The sequence below is a fragment of the Octopus sinensis genome, linkage group LG6 (genome assembly GCF_006345805.1).
Source record: "Octopus sinensis linkage group LG6, ASM634580v1, whole genome shotgun sequence".
Taxonomy (NCBI): Eukaryota; Metazoa; Mollusca; class Cephalopoda; order Octopoda; family Octopodidae; genus Octopus; species Octopus sinensis.
The window spans coordinates 39,974,175-39,983,929 of record NC_043002.1 but is presented as its reverse complement, the minus strand read 5'-3'; the positions used below and the strand labels follow the sequence as shown (position 1 = coordinate 39,983,929).

The 9,755-nt window shown below is 36.6% G+C and overlaps 1 long non-coding RNA gene across 1 annotated transcript; it reads right to left on the bottom strand.

Moving 5' to 3' along the window:
* Positions 1 to 1,580: 1,580 nt before the first annotated feature.
* Positions 1,581 to 7,104, bottom strand: LOC118763887. Its single transcript, XR_004999646.1, has 3 exons — positions 6,952 to 7,104; positions 3,630 to 3,632; positions 1,581 to 1,591 (listed from the first exon to the last, which is right to left on the bottom strand). It is a non-coding gene; the product is annotated as an uncharacterized LOC118763887 (long non-coding RNA).
* Between the last annotated feature and the right edge of the window lie 2,651 nt (positions 7,105 to 9,755).

Here is a 9,755-nt window from a genome sequence, read left to right as displayed (position 1 = left end):
ATAACAACTCGTAAGTAAATGGCAATAAAGCAACAGTAGAATGTAAAGAATATTTTATGTAAAGTAAAAAGAATGTCAAGATCATTTATAATAAAAAATATTATTATTATAATCGTTTTGTAAATCACTTTCATTCACATTAGACTCACACACACCATCACTTGTAACATGAATGCCAATTCACAAGCCCTCGTGGATGGACTTGTAGATTTCTTTTTAAAAAACAAGTCTGAAGTTGTTTGCTTAGAAGAAGCTTTTACTCTGTCGCTATATACAACTGTGTAGATGTGTCAGGACCAGTGTTGCCACATGTTGCGCTGTTGCCACACACATAAAATGGGTGTTTAACCTTTTTATATTCATCATAAAATAAAACTTGCAAACCTTGGGTTTCATAAAGCAGGTCCTTGTAAAGTGAGATATTACTGTATATGGTCAGAGCTGTAAGATGGCTACAAAGTTAGGAGAATAAATATGTATTTAGAGGGGGATAAAGAAGGGAGTGTAAAAGAGAGAAAAAGAACAGAAGGATATAGAAAGTGAGGTAGTGTGGAAAGGAAAGAAAAGAAAATGTACAGGTGAAAAGTATTGAAAGGAGATGGGATAGGTGTATCTGAATGTTTTCATACAAAATCTATGAAAAAGGATAAAGAGTAATGAATTGAGAAGGTCAAGAATTAGGAGGAGGAGATAGGAAGGAAATGAACCAGGTGTCAGGGTGTGGTTAAGAGTTTTAGTAGGGAATGGAATTCATAGTATATGGCCTTGAACATATTAGTGGTGGCTTTGGACTAAATGATAATAATAATGATGATGATGATGATGATGATGATGATGATGATGATGATGATGATGATGATGATGATGATGATGATGATGATGATGATGATGATGATGATGATAATAATAATAATAATAATAAGTACCTAGGAGTAATTGAAGGGAACGGAATAAGGCATTCAGAGATGAAGGAAAGGATCAGGAGAGAATGCTATCGAAGAGTGAAAGCAATACTCAAGACAGAGCTGAATGCAAGAAACAGGATTGAAGCAATCAATACATTAGCCATACCAGTTGTGACTTATAGTTTCAATATCGTTAACTGGTCAATTACTGAAATATGTCAGCTCGACAGAAAAATAAGAAAACTGTTGACAATGCATAGAATGCACCACCCTAAGGCAGATACAGAACGACTTTATCCGCCAATAAAAGAGGAAGGCCGTGGTCTTTTGCAACTGGCAATAACAATGAAGATTGCTACAATTGGCCTAGACACCTACCTGCAAAAGTCTGAGGACTGGATGTTAAAACTTGTCTCAAAACATGAAAACAAGAAAGCATCATACTCAGTAACAAAACAGGCAAAGGAATATCTAAGTGAATTCCGAATACAACCAATTTCGGAATTAGAGATAGACATACAAGAAACAAGCACAGAAAAAGCTAGGTGCATGAAAACCCGTGCCAAAACTGCGGCCTTAGATATTCTGAATAATAAATGGCAAGAAAAACCTCTCTATGGCAAATACCCAAAGAGAGTGAATAATGCAGATATTGACAAAACCCTGACCCATCAATGGCTAATGGCCTCTGGCTTAAAATCTGAAACAGAGGGGTTTATCATAGCAGCTCAAGATTGTAGTGATCCTATATAACGGTGCGCGCGCGCGCACCGTCCATTTCTGTTTCGCGCGTGCGGTGTTGGTGCTTTCACCAAGGCAGAGAGGAAGGGCCCTCTCGCGCATGCGCGAAGCCCGGAAGTAGGAATTTGCCTACGTGGCAGTTTGGCTTGTTAGGCTAGGGGAGCGTGAACCTTAAAGGGGTCCAGAGTGAAATAGCAGCAGTCAGCAGTGACTTGAGACACAGCCTTCGAAGGAACAGGACGTGAATTCTTTCTCTCTCCGGACTTGACAAAGCAGCAGCCTTTACCAAAAGACTTTTAACCAGCATTTGTTGCCGACCTCCTCATCTTCCTTTCTCCGGACGCCATCTTTGACCAGTGTCGTTAGCATTTGAACACTGTAAATTCTACAGCGATAAAGTTCAGCTGAGACACATCCATACCAAAGGGATACCAGATACACCACATATTTGTTACTGTCATAAGAGAATAAAGTAGATATATATTTTTTACGTCTGCGTCTTGTCTGTTTCTGACTGGTAGAATCTGGATTATTAAAAGCAACGGATAGTGATTGCTTCTTGCACCCAAACAGTGCAGAGAAGACGTTCACATTTCGTTACAAGATCAATGCCTACCAACAAGAAACTACCAGGCCAACATATTAAAGAACGGCAGTAGCCCAACATGTCGTGTATGCCGACAACAAAATGAAACCATTGATCATGTTGTCTCCTAATGCAGTCTTCTAGCGCCTACAGAGTAGGCGCTAGAAGACTGCATTTATCTCAACAGGCATGATAGGGCTGCACAATATATTAACTGGGTAATTTCCAAAAACCTGGATTTGCCCCATGAAAAAAACTGGTGGGAACACAATCCACCTCCAGTGCTTGAAAATGACCACATCTCACTCCTCTGGAACTTCACCATTCAAACTGACAGAAAGATAAATGCAAATAGGCCAGACATCATATTGAAAGACTTCAGACAAAGAACATGCCTCCTCATTGATATGACTATCCCAATCGATATAAACGTATCTGTCAAGACCTACCAAAAACTGAGCAAATATAAAGATCTTGAAATAGAAATCAGCAAAATGTGGAAGGGACTGATTGCTACCTAACTCAGATACCAGGAAACCCCAAAATGGCAGAAATTCAAAAGATAGTGCTCATGGGAACTGCTCATATCCTACGCAAAATACTCTCTATGTAATCCCAAGGTTTAAAACAAACTTTTTTTTTTTTATGTATTAGACATTCACTAGTACAACACCAAAAAAACACCAATATATGGCACACTAGGCATAACAACAACGTGAACTTCCAGCCTGTTGTCTCTTGAGGTCTCTGGGTGAGACTTGGAGCCAACTTGTACCGACATAAAGCAAAAGTCAAACATAGAATAATAATAATAATAAATGCCCTGATGCAGTACCAGGCAGTGGCTCTCATGGCTTCTGATCTTAACTGATTGGAAGTGTCATCATGTACATTGTTTTGTCTTGGTGTAAATGATGGGCTACAGCAAATATTCTGCTCAATACCACAGGTTTGCTTGTCAGTTGTTTATTATGTATGTATGTATGTATTTATGTATGTATGTATGTATGTAGCTGTGTAGTAAGATGGTTGCTTCCTAACCACATGGTTCCAGGTTCAGTCCTACTGCATGGCATCTTAAGTAAATGTCTTCTACTATAGCCTTGGACAGATCAAACCCTTGTGAGTGGATTTGGTAGATGCAAACTTAAGGAAGCCTGTTGTATATATATATATACACACATGCACACACATATGTATATATATGTATGTGTGTGTGCATGTGTGTGTGTGTGTGTGTGTGAGTGTGTGTGTGTTTGTGTCTGTGTTTGTCCTCCCACCAATGCTTGACAACCAATGTGGGTGTGTTTACATTCCTGTAACTTAGCGGTTCAGCAAAAAAGATCAATAGCATAAGTACTAGCCTTCCATCTTATTTTGGTATTTATGGGAGTGACTGTCTTTGTAGACTCATATTGTCGTTGATTGCTCAAAATGGGGAGTAGATAGACAGCCGACAACTGATGAAGGGTCATTCTTTGTATTACTTGTCCTTTTTTCTCTCGTTATTTGTGTATTTAACTCATTTGTTTTTGGATTTCATGTTGTTGACTGTTGGTGACATCCTGTACCCATATATGCATATATATATTAGAAGGTTTGGATATGATATACAGGTATTTTATATTAGAAGAAATGAGGTACTCAGAAATTCGGATGGTTTTATATTTACAGATATTTATTTGTATATTACATGTTTTTATACATCATATAACTTATATCATATATCATATATTAGCGCTTTCGTCCATTCTAGTGGATTTTTCAAATTGAACTAAGTTCTTGTGAGGAAAAATTTTTGACCATTTTATTGTGTTATTGAGTATGTAGTGGTGGGGAGGGATATAAGATAGTACAAGAGGGTGATGAATGGGGAAAAAGTGAGAGAGAGCATGCGTGTGTGTGTGTGTGTGTGCGTGCATGTGTGTTTTTGTATCTGAAGGAAGTGTTAAAGAAAAAGAAAGGAAGGAAGAAAAGGGAGAGAGGGAAGAAGAAAAAATTGTTTTGCTGGTTTCTATTGTAGTTGGTCAGAATGTTTACTCCAAGGGGGGTCTAAGATCAAGGGAAAAAAATTTGACCATTTTATAGTGTTATTGAGTGTGTAGTGGTAGGGAGGGATATAAGATAGTACAAGAGGGTGATGAATTATATATATATAATATTATTATTTAATTGAACACCATGCATCCATTTCCAAGTAAGTTTATATATTTATATATATATATATATATACATACACACACACACACACACACACATACATGTCACTTTGTGTTTGTGTATATGCATTTACATATATACATGCATACATGAGGTATATAATACATACACACACATACACATTATAATCCTCTATTACAAATTGGAAGCTTTCTTGTAGATTGCTCAATAATGAGTGACATTTCTAAATTCAAAGATAGTTCAGGACTGAATCATCTCTCCAGCTATTTCTCTTCCCTTCCCTTCTCCAATATGCTTACTCACTAACCCTAATCTCACTTACTTGCTCCTATGATGAAGGCCACCTCCACCACCAACCCTTCACAGAGTCTTCCCTTTCCTCAGGCATGTATTGTCATTACACAGACAACCTTGATTGTCAGATCTGTATATCTGACATATGAATGATGGCCACCAAAAGAAAAACAAAAAACAAAACAAAAAACATTCTGCAAGAAGAATTGACAGTATATTCTTTTCAGTATCACCACAAAATGCTGACATGATGTATCTTGTAAATAATTTTTGAAAATCCACATTGAGAGATACTTCATACATTTTCCTCTCTATCATGCCAGAAATGGTATAGCTAATTTGCAAACCCTACCCTGATCCCATCATATATTTTTGCATGTGTATGTGTGTGTGTATACACACACACATACTTACATACACACATATATGTATGGCAGAATTTCAGATCAGGATGCCCACATAAGTTTGTTGCTCTCCACTTTGATGGCGATTTTTACAATTTTTTGCTTTTTGCCCATGGCTTTTGAAATGATGATGGTGAGGAATCTTTTTACGAAAAAAATTTTTTGAAAATTTATGATATTTTCTTCTTACTTCACCCACTTCACCACCCCCATCTGGACCGATTTTGTCAATTTTTTTGGTGCTACAAACGTAAAAACCATGGGAGAAGCCTTTTTGAGAAAAAAAAAAAAAAGAAATTGTAAATATTTTCAGACAAAAAGGTGTGTAATTTAAGGGAGATTTAACTGTTGTTTCTAGCACATCCCACAACCACCTTCCTCGTTTCTTTGTCACTCTCACACGTATTGATGTATTTTCATATTTTTCTACCCTCTCTGTTAATAATCCCTAGGGGCGGGACCTTTTCTTTATCTTGCAGCTTTTTGGTGACCTCATTAATGCTGGTGCCATGAGAAAAAAACACCCAGCAGACTCTGTAGAATGGTTAGTAAAGGTCATCCAGCTGTAGAAACTACATCAAAGCAGACACTGGAGCTCGATGCAGTCCTCCAGCTTGTTGGATCCTGGCAAACTGTCCAACACATGGGAGATAGATGATAAATGATAATGATGATGATGATGATGATGATGATGATGACGATGACGACGACAACAATGACAACGATGGTGATGATGATGTTGGTATATATACACACACTTTGTTATTGCCTTTTCTTCACTCCATAATTTCAAGGTAGACTTTTTCTACTGATACACATTTAACTTGTTCTCTGGGTCTTAAGTTCTTAGTTCTCTTCCACCACCCACTGGGAAGCTGTAAAACCAAGCTGATGAAAAGAGTAAAGCCCAGTGAGAAAGGAAATCCTGGTTAAGATATGTTGAATGTATGATGGACAATAAAATCGGAAGAGGAGAATGTTGTTGCATATTAAGTTCAGGAATGCTACATGTAATGCAGTTGAGGCTGCAAGCATTGTAATTCTTTAGATATAAAGAAATAGAACTCTGGCTATAGGTGTGGGAAGCTAAATCTCCAGGCCGCTTTGGATGTTACCTTTGTTTAATCAAAACAACATAGGATGAGATTGAACAAAGTGTAAAGATTATACTGCTGTTGAAATTTTAACTGAAAAGTACTGATTCTGTTTGTAGATTTTGTAGCTCCATTAAACAAACGAAAATATATATATATATATATATATATAAGAAAGAAAAATTTCTAAATTGGAAGATTAAAAAATATACCACACAAATTTTGTTGTTGAAGCATTAATTTCAATCTTCATCCTGGAGTGAAACTTTTCTCTGGTTTAACACAAAACATAAAATATTCCAGCTGTTGACATAATAAAAACATTTTCGTTTGGTAAGAATTATATTTAAGAAGCCAGTAAAGCGTAATGTGAGCTAAAGATAAATCCCTTCCCTGAGCTTACATGACTCACTGGTCTGGTTTTTATCTCCAGTTTCTGCAGTGTTAAACAGATAGATGGAAGGTATGTCTTCCTTGAGATAAGAGGTTAATCAATAACAGGTCAGCTTTCTAGATGGTTTTGATTATAAGAGTTGAAAAGTAGTAAATACTTACCAGTAAACAGAGTCTGCTATGCAGGTTGAATTCTTGGTCAATCCATTTTACTTATTTGCTAACTCTTTGGCCCCACAATTTCCAGTTGTGGTCAACGCTGTCATGGTGACTTGTTCATGTTGCATCATAATGATATATTTGGTCTGTGGAGGTGCATAGCTTAGTGGTTAGGGTATTTGGTTTGTGATCACAAGATCATGAATTTGATTCCTAGTGGCATGTTGCGTCCTTGAGCAAGACACTTTATTTCATGATGTTCCAGTCCACTCAGCTGACAAAAATGAGTAGTACCTGTATTTCAAAGGGCCATTCTTGTCACATTCTGTGTCATACTGAATCTCCCTGAGAACTATGCTAAGGGTACATGTGTTTGTGGAGTGCTCAGCCACTTGCACATTAATTTCGTGAGCAGGCTGTTCTTATTTCTTTATTGCCCACAAGGGGCTAAACAAGGACAGACAAAGGGATTAAGTCAATTGACCCCAGTGCATAACTGGTACTTAATTTATCGACCCCAAAAGGATGAAAGGCAAAGTTGACCTCGGCGGAATTTGAACTCAGAATGTAATGGTAAATGAAATGCCGATAAGCATTTCGCCTGGTGTGCTAACGTTTCTGCCAGCTTGCAGGCTATTCTGTTGATCAGATCAACTGGAACCTTCATTGTTGTAACCAACAGTGGCAGTTTATTTGGCCTCAAGTTCTACTCTGGTTGGAGGGGTCTGGTTTGTGAACTTCCAGAATATGAACAGAATTTGAAATTTCCTAAAATACACTATATGTGTTTTATTGTGGCATCTCATGAACAATTTAAGGGATGTTTTTATTCAATAGGAATTAAGAGTGTTTCTATCTTGCACAAAAATGTTATAAACTAACAATCCATGAGCTGTTAGTGAAGGACCTCAGTTACTTGACTGGAAGAACTGAATGAAGGCAACACAGAGGGGACTCTTTAGTCCAGTTGGTTATATACACTGTAGGGCCAGTGGCCTGATAAAATGCATGCAGTCCATATTGTAACATAGTAGGTGATAGGAAAGGCATCTTGGAAAGAAAAAAAGTAGATGGTTGTAGCTGATGCACCTTTTGTTTTATTTTATATTATTGTTGTTTATTGAACTGCAAATAAAATTTTAAGTTCTTTTTTTTTGTGGGTATAGTAAGATGCTTGCTTCCCAACCACATGGTTCTGGGTTCAGTCCCACTACTTGGTACCTTGGGCAAGTGTCTTCTATTATAGCCTTGGACTGACTAAAACCTTGTGGGTGGATTTGGTAGGCAGAAGCTGACAGACGCCCATCATATGTATGTATACGTATATATCTATATGTGTTTGTCTTTGTATCTGTGTTTGTCCACCCCTCATCACTGCTTGACAACCAGTATTGGTATGTTTATGTCCTCATAACTTAGCAGTTCAGTAAAAAGACTGATAGAAAAAGTACTAGGCTTCAAAAAAAAAAACAAGTCCTGGGGTCAATTTGTTCAACTAAAACTTTTCAAGGCGTTGCTCCAGCATGGCTGCAGTCAAATGACTGAAACAAGTAAAAGAATAAAAGAATGAAAGGAAAAGTATATTTATAGATTCTTGTAGCATTCTGTGTACTGACTGAGAACTATGTATTGTGTATGTATATGTATGTATCCACGTAAGTGGTTGTACAGTAGTGTATTTATTGTGTATGTATGTTTATGTATCTCTTTAGAGAATGTAAAGACTGCAAAAATTAAGAATTGAGATGGAAAAAAATTATGAAATGAAGTTACTTTTCGACTTTCAACCAATCTTATTACTGACATAAATGATACATACATAGAGAAAAACTCTTAAATCTGAAAAATTTTGAAATGATTTTCATATTTTTTCCAGCTCTTTAGGTGGAAAGTTGGTAGAATTGTTAGCATGCCAGGTATAATGCTTAGCAGCATTTCACCTGTGTTTATGTTCTGAGTTCAGATGCTGCCAAGGTTGACTTTTCCTTTCATCCTTTTGGGGTTGATAAAATAGATACCAGTTGAGGACTGGGGCCCAATGTAATTGACTTTCCCCTTCCCCACAAATCATTAGCCTTGTGCTAAAATTTGAAATCAATATTCCTTCCAGCTCTTTACATGCTGACTTATGATCCCACTAAGTACAACTATACTTTTCATGATTCTGGGGGTTGATAAAATGAAATAACCAATCAAGTACTAGGGTTAATGTAAACACCCTTATCGTTCAAAATTGCTGGCCTTGTAACTGAAGTAGAAACCGTTACTCTCCCTCTGTAAAAGTGAAACAAATTGAGCAGAATATCAATGAATAAAAGTGAAAGACACAATAATTGGTCGAAGGCAGAAATAAAGAAACTGAAAGTAATTTTTCAGTAATGGGGGGAAATTTCAGTCTAAATATTACCTGCCTATGCACATACATGTATATATAAATACATATGTATTTACAACTGTATATCCTTACATAGATACACAAATAGATCAGTTCATCTATTCATAAATACATTATATATATGTGTGTATGTGTATACATATATTATACAGAATATGCATTGTTTAATTTACATAAGTGCCTGTGTCAGACAGAACATATGTGTATGCATGACTCTGTGTGTGTGTGTGTGTGTGTTTATGTGCGTATGTATGTGTATATATATATATACACACACATATATATAGTGAAATCTTTTTTAACTTTTTCTTTAACCCCGCCCCTCCATAAAAACCTAAAATTTTGTCTTTTTTCTCCAGATTTTATTTTTAATCATAACTTTAAAATATGGACAGTCCAAACCAGCAATTTGTTTCTCTTTATAATTTCAAAATAATTTTCAGGTATAAATGTGTGTCATTTAAGGGAGATTTAGCTGTTGTTTCTAGCAGATCCCACGACCATCTGCTACCTTACTCGTTTCTATGCCACTCTGACATATATTGATATTTTTCATCGAACTGGCAGAAATGTTAGCACACCAGGCAAAATGTTTAGCAGTAT